The sequence below is a fragment of the Salvelinus namaycush genome, chromosome 4 (assembly GCF_016432855.1).
Source record: "Salvelinus namaycush isolate Seneca chromosome 4, SaNama_1.0, whole genome shotgun sequence".
In the NCBI taxonomy this organism is placed as follows: domain Eukaryota; kingdom Metazoa; phylum Chordata; class Actinopteri; order Salmoniformes; family Salmonidae; genus Salvelinus; species Salvelinus namaycush.
The window spans coordinates 26681457-26693654 of NC_052310.1; positions in this window are offsets into that span (position 1 = coordinate 26681457).

Sequence of the window (12198 nt, forward strand, 5' to 3'; positions counted from 1 at the left end):
AAGAAAAAGTTTAGTTATTGTAATTGTAACTATTATTGTTATTGTAAATGGCGGCAGAGAAGTCAGACGCAGGAGAGAAATAACTGTGTTTCCAACGGCGCAGTTTATTTACAAAAAAAACACCCTAAAACATAATAATAAACATCAATGGGTAACAGAACCCGACGCACACCAGTACAGACGTACACATACACTTACAATAAACAATCACCGACAAGGACATGAGGGGAAACAGAGGGTTAAATACACAACATGTAATTGATGGGATAGGAACCAGGTGTGATGGAAAAAAAGACAAAACCAATGGAAAATGAAAAATGAATCAGCGATGGCTAGAAGGTCGGTGACGTCGACTGCCGAAAACCGCCCGAACTAGGAGAAGGGAACAACTTCGGCGGAAGTCGTGACAGTGCCCCACTGGCCCCACAAACCGTGTACCCAGCTTCCGACGGGGCAGGCGAGGGGCAGGTTTCGGGTCGAGAGCCAGACCCGGTCCCCCGGTGCGAATACCGGGGCCTCACTGCGGTGACGGTCTGCGGCAACTTTCTGGCGCAGCACGGAGCGCTGAAGGTGAACATTGGCGGCGTCCACGTCCATGCCGGCTGATACCCCAATACACACTGGAAGGGAGAGAGGCCAGTGGAGGAGTTGCGAAGCGAGTTCTGGGCCATCTCTGCCCAGGGCACGAACGCTGCCCACTCCCCTGGCCGGTCCTGGCAATAGGACCTCAGAAACCTACCCACATCCTGGTTAACTCTCTCCACCTGCCCGTTACTCTCGGGGTGAAAACCTGACCGAGATCCCCAGACGTTCCATGAACGCCCTGCAGACCCTCGACGTGAACTGGGGACCCCGATCAGACACTATATCATCAGGCACCCCGTAGTGCTGGAAGATGTGTGTAAACAAGGCCTCCGCAGTCTGGAGGGCCGTAGGGAGACCGGGCAACGGGAGGAGACGACAGGACTTAGAAAAACGATCCACAACGACCAGGATTGTGGTGTTACCCTGTGAGGGAGGAAGATCCGTCAGGAAATCTACCGACAGGTGCGACCACGGCCGTTGTGGAACGGGTAAGGGTTGTAACTTACCTCTGGGCAGGTGCCTAGGAGCCTTGCACTGGGCGCACACCGAGCAGGAGGAAACATAAACCCTCACATCCTTAGCCAAAGTGGGCCACCAGTACTTCCCACTAAGACAGCGCACTGTCCGACCTATCCCAGGATGACCAGAGGGTGACGTGTGGGCCCAATAGATCAGACGGTCGCGGACAGCAGACGGAACGTACAGACGCCCAGCTGGACACTGGAGGGGAACGGGCTCTGCACGTAGCGCCTGCTCAATGTCGGAGTCCAACTCCCATACTACCGGAGTCACCAGGCAGGAGGCGGGGAGTATGGGAGTGGGATCCATGGGCCGCTCCTCTGTGTCATACAGCCGGGACAATGCGTCTGCCTTAACGTTCTGGGAGCCTGGTCTGTAGGAAAGGGTAAACACAAAACGGGTGAAAAACATGGCCCACCTTGCCTGGCGAGGGTTCAGTCTCCTCGCTGCCCAGATGTACTCCAGATTGTGGTGGTCAGTCCAGATGAGAAAAGGGTGTCTAGCCCCCTCAAGCCAATGTCTTCAAGGCCTTGACGACAGCTAACAGCTCCCGGGCCCCCACATCATAGTTTCGCCGGGCTGAGCTTCTTAGAGAAGAAGGCACAGGGGTGGAGCTTCGGTGGCGTACCTGAGTGCTGAGAGAGCACAGCTCCTATCCCAGCCTCAGACGCATCAACCTCCACTATGAACGCCAAAGAGGGATCCGGATGGGCCAGCACGGGAGCCGAGGTAAACAGAGCCCTCAGGTGACTAAAAGCCCTGTCCGCCTCAGCTGTCCACTGCAAGCGCACCGGGCCCCCGTTCAGTAGTTAGGTAATGGGAGCCGCTACCTGACCAAAACCCCGGGTTAAACCTCTGGTAGTAGTTGGCAAACCCTAAAAATCGCTGCACCTCCTTTACCGTGGTGGGAGTCGGCCAATTACGCACGGCTGCAATGCGGTCACTCCATCTCCACCCCTGAGGTGGAAATGCGATACCCTAAGAAGGAGACGGACTGTTGGAAGGACAGGCATTTCTCACCCTTGACGTACAGGTCATGCTCCAACAGGCGACCAAGCACTCTGCGCACCAAGGACACATGCTCGGCGCGTGTAGCGGAGTATATCAAAATGTCATCAATATACACCACCACACCCTGCCCGTGCAGGTCCCTGAAAATCTTGTCTACAAAGGCTTGGAAAACTGATGGCACAACCCGTACGGCATGACAAGATACTCATGGTACTTTAAATTACTATTTTATTTCATGTTATAAGGCAGGCACTGCTGGTTCCTGTTGTCCCTTTCTTTCCATATGCTCCTGGGAATTCAAGCTACCTGTAACGAGTGCGCTGAGAGTCGGGAAGCAAGTTCAGGGAGTGAAAACATTTCATTAATAAATGAACAAAACAAGAAACATGAACAGCTCACCGACATAAAACAGGAACAATGATGACTGAGGAAAAAACCAAAGGGAGTGACATATAAAGGGCAGGTAATCAAAGAGGTTATGGAGTCCAGGTGAGTGTCATTATGCGCCTAACGCTGGTGACAGGTGTGTGCCCTAACAAGCAGCCTGGTGACTAAGAGGCTGGAGAGGGAGCACACGTGACACTACCCATGTATACTATTATAATAACTGGAAAATCTAAATACAAATTACATGTTTCTCAGGCATTTATTTTGTTGAACCGTGACACCGAACCGTGACATATCAAACTGACCGTGAGTTTTGTGAACCGCTTCACCGCTAATATGTACCCATTGATTCTTGAAGAATATAACTTATAAATGTCTCATGAGCTTAGTTCAACTGTTGTACCCCATCAGAACCCAAAATATATGCATGTTTTACTCCAATGTTTGTAAACAAAGAAAATGTAAACAAACACTATAGACTCAAAACATTGTTAAAACTATACTTTTGATGTCATCTATGGTCACTCCCTGCATCCATAAATCTATGAATTTAAGAAGGATTACATTTCTCGAGCCCCATCCCTCAGCTTTTTACCAAAACCAGGGTGGTGCGAACACTTTGTTTCTAATCAAATCAAAGTTTATTTGTCACGTGCGCTGAATACAACAGGTGGAGACCTTACAGTGAAATGCTTACTTACAGGCTCTAACCAATAGTGCAAAAAAGGTATTAGGTGAACAATAGTTAGGTAAAGAAATAAAACAACAGTAAAAAGACAGGCTATATACAGTAGCGAGGCTACATACAGACACCAGTGAGTCAGGCTGATTGAGGTAGTATGTACATGTAGATATGGTTTACAGTTAAAGTGACTATGCATATATGATGAACAGAGAGTAGCAGTAGCGTAAAAGAGGGGTTGGCGGGTGGCGGGTGGCGGGACACAATGCAGATAGCCCGGTTAGCCAATGTGCGGGAGCACTGGTTGGTCGGCCCAATTGAGGTAGTATGTACATGAATGTATAGTTAAAGTGACTATGCATATATGATAAACAGAGAGTAGCAGCAGCCTGGTGTAGAGGTCCTGGATGGCAGGCAGCTTAGCCCCAGCGATGTACTGGGCCATGCGCACTACCCTCTGTAGTGCCTTGCGGTCAGAGGCCGAGCAATTGCCGTACCAGGCAGTGATGCAACCAGCCAGGATGCTCTCGATGTTGCAGCTGTAGAACCTTTTGAGGATCTCAGGACCCATGCCAAATCTTTTTAGTTTCGTGAGGGGGAATGGGCTTTGTCGTGCCCTCTTCACGACTGTCTCGGTGTGTTTGGACCATTCTAGTTTGTTCTTGATGTGGACACCAAGGAACTTGAAGCTCTCAACCCGCTCCACTACAGCCCCGTCGATAAGAATGGGGGCGTGCTCGGTCCTCCTTTTCCTGTAATCCACAATCATCTCCTTAGTCTTGGTTACGTTGAGGGATAGGTTGTTTTTCTGGCATCACCCGGCCAGGTCTCTGACCTCCTCCCTATAGGCTGTCTCGTCGTTGTCAGTGATCAGGCCTACCACTGTTGTGTCATCTGCAAACTTAATGATGGTGTTGGAGTCGTGAACAGGGAGTACAGGAAGGGGACTGAGCATGCAGCCCTGGGGAGCTCCAGTGTTGAGGATCAGCGTGGCAGATGTGTTGCTACCTACCCTCACCACCTGGGGGCGGCCCGTCAGGAAGTCCAGGATCCAGTTGCAGAGGGAGGTGTTTAGTCTCAGAATCCTTAGCTTAATGATGAGCGTTGAGGGTACTATGGTGTTGAACGCTGAGCTGTAGTCAATGAATAGCATTCTCACATAAGTGTTTCTTTTGTCCAGGTGGGAGAGGGCAGTGTGGAGTGCAATAGAGATTGCATCATCTGTGGATCTGTTTGGGTGGTATGCAAATTGGAGTGGGTCTAGAGTTTCTGGGATAATGGTGTTGATGTGAGCCATTGCCAACCTTTCAAAGCACTTCATGGCTACGGATGTGAGTGCTATGGGTCTGTAGTTATTTAGGCAGGTTGCCTTTGTGTTCTTGGGTTCAGGGACTATGGTGGTCTGCTTGAAACATGTTGGTATTACAGACTCAATCAGGGACATGTTGAAAATGTCAGGGAAGACACCTGCCAGTTGGTCAGCACATGCCCGGAGCACACGTCCTGGTAATCCGTCTGGCCCCTGTCTCAGCCTTGTGTATGTTGACCTGTTTAAAGGTCTTTTTCACGTTGGCTACGAAGAGCGTGATCACACAGTTGTCCAGAACAGCTGGTGCTCATGCAAGACTTAGTGTTGCTTGCCTCGAAGCGAGCATAGAAGTGATTTAGCTCGTCTGGTAGGCTCGTGTCACTGGGCAGCGGCTGTGCTTCCCTTTGTAATCTTGCAAGCCCTGCCTAATAAGACGAGCGTCGGAGCCGGTGTAGCCGGTGTATTCAATCTTAGCCCTGTATTGACGCTTTGCCTGTTTGATGGTTCGTCGCAGAGCATAGCAGGATTTCTTGTAAGCTTCCGGGTTAGAGTCCCGCACCTTGAAAGCGGCAGCTCTACCCTTTAGCTCAGTCCGAATGTTGCCTGTAGTCCATGGCTTCTGGTTGGGGTATGTACGTACAGTCACTGTGGGGACGATGTCCTCGATGCATTTATTGATAAAGCCAGTGACTGATGTGGTGTACTCCTCAATGCCATCGGAAGAATCCCGGAACATGTTCCAGTCTGTGATAGCAAAACAGGCCTGTAGTTTAGCATCTGCTTCATCTGACCACTTTTTTATAGGCTGAGTCACTGGTGCTTCCTGCTTTAAATTTTGCTTGTAAGCAGGAATCAGGAGGATAGCGTTGTGGTCGGGTTTACCAAATGGAGGGCGAGGGAGAGCTTTGTACGCGTCTCTGTGTGTGGAGTACAGGTGATCTAGAATTGTTTTCCTTCTGGTTGCACATTTAACATGATAGAAATTTGGTCGACCTGATTTAAGTTTCCCTGCATTAAAGTCTCCGGCCACTAGGAGTGCCGCCTCTGGGTGAGTGGTTTCCTGTTTGCTTATTGCCTTATACAGCTGACTGAGTGCGGTCTTAGTGCCAGCATCTGTCTCTGGTGGTAAATAAACAGCCACGATAAGTATAGCTGAAAACTCTCTAGGCAAGTAGTGTGGCCTGCAATTTATCACAATATACTCTACTTCCGGCGAGCAAAATCTAGAGACCTTAGATTTTGTGCACCAGCAATTGTTTACAAATATGCACAGACCGCACCCCACCCCCTCGTCTTACCGGAGTGTGCTGTTCTATCTTGCCGGTGCAGCGTGTATCCCGCTAGCTGAATATCAATGTCGTCATTCAGCCGTGATTCCGTGAAACATAGGATATAAAAATGTTTGATGTCCCGTTGGTATGATATTCGTGATCGTACCTTGTCTAGTTTATTGTCCAATGATTGCACATTGGCGAGTAGTATTGACGGTAACGGCAGCTTTCCCACTCACCTTCTCCGGGTCCTGACCAGGCATCCGGCTCTTTGTCCTCTGTACCTGCGTCGCTTCCTCTTGCAAATAATGGGGATGTTGGCCCTGTCAGGTGTTTGGAGAATGTCTTGTGCATCTTGTTAGTTGAAGAAAAAATCTTTGTCTAATCCGAGGTGAGTGATCGCTGTCCTGATATCCAGAAGCTATTTTTTTGCCGTAAGATACGGTTGCAGAAACATTATGTACAAAATAAGTTACAAATGACGTGAAAAAAAACACATAATAGCATAATTGGTTGGGCGCCCGTAAAAAACTGCTGCCATTTTAAACTTCTACTGCTGATTGCTGCTTTAAGGTTGACTGTAAAACTTCCTTCCAGCTCAGCCTTGAGGCCGAGGGAAAAAGTCACATTGCTGGAGCAGCAGAAGAGACTGGAATGCCTGAATGAATCCACACTGCAGTTCCGTGGAGAGACTGTGAGGCAGTGGCTTCGTCCAAAAAGGCACCCTATTCCCTTTTTGGTGCATTCATTTTGACCAGGGCCCATAGTGTGAAGTGACTTGATTTTCCCTTTCTCTTTTTTATACAGCTGAACAAATAGTCCAACACTTCTTTAAAGTGATATTTAGTTGGTAGGCCTACTCATATTTAAATTCCAACTAAAGATTTAAATTTGATCTCTGCCTGGGTATAGCCTGCCAAAAAAGAACACATCGATGTGTCAAAAAGGAAAGAGTGCATTTTTATATTTCATGTTTGGAGTGTTCCCGAAATGACACACTCAATCTTCTTAATCTAACCTGAGGCGTTGCTTGGCGTTGCTTATCAAATCGACAATGGGTATTGAAATGATGATGTGATGGTGATAAAATAGATAAGAGATTGGCAGACTGGTGGGGCTGAGATGTAGACAGGTCTGTGTATCACTGTCTCTCCCAATCAAGCACAGGGTCTAAATGAAGTCCCCCTTTTCATCATTATTCTCAACCAACCCCCTCCACACATTCCCTCCTCTGACCCGCCACCCACGTCCCCACCCCCACCAGGCCACTGCAGTCATGATACAGATGGTATTATAAGTTCAACGGTTGCCTAGCAACTGAGTTGAGACTTGCGAGTAGGACCATACACGGTAGAGAATGAACAGTGTTTAGGATTGTGTTTGGGTGGGGTGGGATTGTGTGTGTGTATGTGCATAACAATACCTCAGTCTTAAGTTCTGTTCTATACAGTGTAGATTCTGTTCCCCAAGTATTATACTTCAGTTCCCCATGCATTAGCCTATAGTTTGTTCATGTGTTACACTTCCTTCCACTTTTTCTGAGTTTTGGGGGAAATAGTGCTCCTAACGAAAATATTACATGAATGCTATTTCAAGTTCATAAAAGTGCAATGTCACTCTTGACCTATGATAATGTTTAATATATCCTCTTTCTCCTCCTCTTTCCCCTTCGCTATCTCTCTCTCCGCTCTCTCTCTCTTTCTCCCTCTCTCTTTATTTTCTCTCTCTCTCGAATTCATCATCACCGCTCAGGCAGACTTCCTGAGACTCTTTCATTAATGAAGCAATCAATTAAACATAATCTCTTCGAGGGCCATGTTACAATAAGAACTAATCACTCTCTATTCATTGAGTTTTCTTCAATTGGGGCATAATTTCATGCACATTACACGGCATCCACCTTCATACTACTTTCCCTATTCTAAGGGTTCTATTCAAACAGATCCGCTTTAGCCGACATCCGCATAGCGGTTGTTTTGGCAGTGTCGAAGGTGGAACTGCTTTAGAGCTTTCAAATCCACAAGCAGCTCCTGACATTATACCTAAAGCGGACATTGCCATTGGCTGCAAGGAGTCACATTACGAGAAATCCCATGCATCCTTGTTTACACGTTTGAACCCTGGAATGTGAGATGTAATCTACACCTCCGTTAGGCTGATAGAAATCCAATTTTTTTTTAAATAATTTGCAATTTCGGCATCATTATTTCTATATAGTCACAACCGTCCCGTGAGAGATTTTTTTTGCACCCCCCAAAAAATTTGGGATTTTAGTTTTCGGACAAAAAATACTAAAATAACCAGGAATTCAGCAAAAACAATAAAATAAAATCTGTTGCCAAAAAATGTATTTGATCGTGTCTCAATGCTATCAAGGTATTAAATTATTGTCATTTTCAAATACAATCTCTTTTGGTCTTAGTTGTGGTCAATTTTGTATATATTTTTATTATTTATTATTTATTTCACCTTCATTTAACCAGGTAGGCCAGTTCAGAACAAGTTCTCATTTACAACTGCTACCGGCCAAGATAAAGCAAAGCAGTGCAACACAAACAACAACACAGAGTTACACATGGAATAAACAAACGTACAGTCAATAACACAATAGAAAAAATCTATATACAGTGTGTGCAAATGAGGTAAGATTAGGGAGGTAAAGGCAATAAATAGGCCGTAGTGGCAAAGTAATTACAATTTAGCAATTAAACACTGGAGTGATAGATGTGCAGAAGATGAATGTGCAAGTAGAGATACTGGGGTGCAAAGGAGCAAAAAAAATACAAAAATAACAATATGGGGATGAGGTAGTTGGATGGGCTATGTACAGGTGCAGTGATCTGTGAGCTGCTCTGACAGCTGATGCTTAAAGTTAGTGAGGGAGATATGAGTCTCCAGCTTCAGTGATTTTTGCAATTCGTTCCAGTCATTGGCAGCAGAGAACTGGAAGGAAAGGTGGCCAAAGGGGGAATAGGCTTTGGGGGTGACCAGTGAAATATACCTGCTGGAGTGCGTGCTACGGGTGGGTGCTGCTATGGTGACCAGTAAGCTGAGATAAGGCGGGGCTTTACCTAGCGAAGACTTATAGATGACATGGAGCCAGTGGGTTTGACGACGAATATGAAGCGGGGGCCAGCCAACGAGAGCATACAGGTCGCAGTGGTGGGTAGTATATGGGGCTATGGTGACAAAACGGATGGCACTGTGATAGACTGCATCCAGTTTGCTATTTTATAAATGACATCGCCGAAGTCAAGGATCGGTAGGATAGTCAGTTTTGTGAGGGTATGTTTGGCAGCATGAGTGAAGGATGCTTTGTTTGCGAAATAGGAAGCCGATTCTAGATTTACTTTTGGATTGGAGATGCTTAATGTGAGTCTGGATGGAGAGTTTACAGTCTAACCAGACACCTAGGTATTTGTATTTGTCCACATATTCTAAGTCGGAACCATCCAGAGTAGTGATGCTGGACAGGTGGGCAGATGCGGGCAGCGATCGGTTGAAGAGCATGCATTTAGTTTTACTTGCATTTAAGAGCAGTTGGAGGCCACGGAAGGAAAGTTGTATGGCATTGAAGCTCGTCTGGAGGTTAGTTAACACAGTGTCCAAAGAAGGGCCAGAAGTATACAGAATGGTGTCGTCTGCGTAGAGGTGGATCAGAGAATCACCAGCAGCAAGAGCGACATCATTGATGTATACAGAGAAAAGAGTCGGCCTGAGAATTGAACCCTGTGGCACACCCCCATTGAGACTGTCAGAGGTCCAGACAACAGGCCCTCCGATTTGACACACTGAACTCTGTCTGAGAAGTAGTTGGTGAACCAGGCAAGGCAGTCATTTGAGAAGCCAAGGCTACTGAGTCTGCCGATAAGAATGTGGTGATTGACAGAGTCGAAAGCCTTGGCCAGGTCGATGAATATGACTGCACAGTATTGTCTTTTATCAATGGCAGTTATGATATCGTTTAGGACCTTGAGCGTGGCTGAGGTGCACCCATGACCAGCTTGGAAACCAGATTGTATAGCGGAGAAGGTACAGTGGGTTTCAAAATGGTCGGTGATCTGTTTGTTAACTTGGCTTTCAAAGACCTTAGAAAGGCAGGGTAGGATATTTTTTTTTATTTAACTAGGCAAGTCATTTTAGAACAAATTCTTATTTTCAATGATGGCCTAGGAAGAGTGGGTTAACTGCCTTGTTCAGGGGCAGAATGACAGGTTTGTACCTTTTCAGCTCGGGGATTCGATCTTGCAACCTTTCGGTTACAAGTCCAACGCTCTAACCACTAGGCTGCCTGCCGCCCCGGCCTAGGTCTGTAACAGTTTGGGTCTTTGAAGAGGGGGATGACCGCGGCAGCTTTCCAATCTTTGAGGATCTCAGAGGATATGGAAGAGAAGTTGAACAGGCTAGTAATAGGGGTTGCAACAATTGTGGCAGATACTTTTAGAAAGAGAAGGTCCAGATTGTCTAGCCAGCTATCTGGATTTGGGTGAAGGAGAAATGGGGGAGGTTTGGGCAAGTTGCTGTGAGGGGTGCAGGGCTGTTGACCGGGGTAGGGGTAGCCAGGTGGAAAGCATGGCCAGCCGTAGAAAAATGCTTATTGAAATTCTCAATTACCGTGGATTTATCGGTGGTGACCATGTTTCCTAGCCTCCGTGCAGTGGGCAGCTGGGAAGGGGGTGCTCTTATTCTCCATTGACTTTACAGTGTCCCAGAACTTTTTGGAGTTTGTGCTACAGGATGCACATTTCTGTTTGAAAAAGCTAGCCTTTGCTTTCCTAACTGCCTGTGTATATTGGCTCCTGACTTCCCTGAAAAGTTGCATATCGCGGGGGCTATTCGATGTTAATGCAGTACGCCACAGGATGTTTTTGTGCTGGTCAATGGCAGTCAAGTCTGGAGTGAACCAAGGGCTATATCTGTTCCTGGTTCAATTTTTTTTTAATGGGGCATGCTTATTTAAGATGGTGAGGAAAGCACTTTTAAAGAATAACCAGGCATCCTCTACTGACGGAATGAGGTCAATATCCTTCCAGGATGCCCGGGCCAGGTCGATTAGAAAGGCCTGCTCACTGAAGTGTTTTAGGGAGCAGTTTGCAGTGTACAAAGGGAGCAATTTGCAGAAATCGGCCTGTGTCTGTATCTAGCTGCCTACCCCTGCACTAAACTAACATAGCTACAGCAAACCAGGGCAGATCTCAAGCAACTGCACACACAAACATGCTCTGTGCAGACTCATGTGAACGAGTGTAAGCCCCTACAGAGAAGTGTGTTGCAGGCTGCATGTCTCCAAGTGGCAACCAAGGACAGTGGGAATGGCGCTTTTGCCACTTGTCTATGGAATATACACTGAGTATACAAAACAGTAAGAAGACCCGTTCTTTCCATGACATAGATTGACCAGGTGAATCCAGGTGAAAGCTATGATCCCTTATTGATGTCACTTGTTAAATCCACTTCAATCAGTGTATATAAAAGGGTGGAGACGGGTTAAAGAAGGGTTTATAAGCCTTGAGACAATTGAGACATGGATTGTGTACGTGTGCCATTCAGAGGGTGAATTGGCAAGACAAAAAATGTAAGTGACTTTGAACAGGGTATGGTAGTAGATGCCAGGTGCACCGGTTTGTGTCAAGAACCGCAATGCTGCTGTGTTTTTCACACACAACAGTTTCCCGTGTGTATCAAGAATGGTCCACTACCCAAAGGACATCAAGCCAACTTGACACAACTGTGGAAAAGCTTTGGAGTCAACATGGGCCAACATCCCTGTGGAATGCTTTCGACACCTTGTGGAGTCCATGCCCTGAAGAATTGAGGCTGTTCTGAGAGCAAAAGGTGGGGGGGTGCAACGCAATATTAGGGAGGGGTTCTTAATGTTTGGTATTCTCAGTGTAAACTTCTTTTGAATCATTTTGCAGTGCATATTTGACATTTTAGTCATTTAGCAGATGCTCTTATCCAGAGCGACTTACAGTGGTGAGTGCATACAGGGTGGCAGGTAGCCTAGTGGTTAGAGAGTTGGACTAGTAACCAAAAGGTTGCAGGATTGAATCCTCGAGCTGACAAGGCAGTTAACCAACCCACTCTTCCTAGGCGGTCATTAGTTAAATGAAGGTAAAATACATTGTCATACTGGTCCCCCATGGAACCCACAACCCAAGCACCATGCTCTACCAACTGAGCCACAAGATCACTAAAAGCTCTCCAAGACATCAAGGCCATTTGTTTTTGTGTGTGAAATTATTTTTTTCTTCTTCAAGATGTCAAGACCATTATGAGAGTGGGAATATCTTATGTAAAAATTGACAGTCTTTTTGGGGTCATGGATCTAGCCTATTACCTTTCATTTTTACATTCAATTATGTTATTTTAATATGATCTATACTAGTGTTTGGAGTTGTACTCTCACAGTATCATACACCAATGTTGGTATT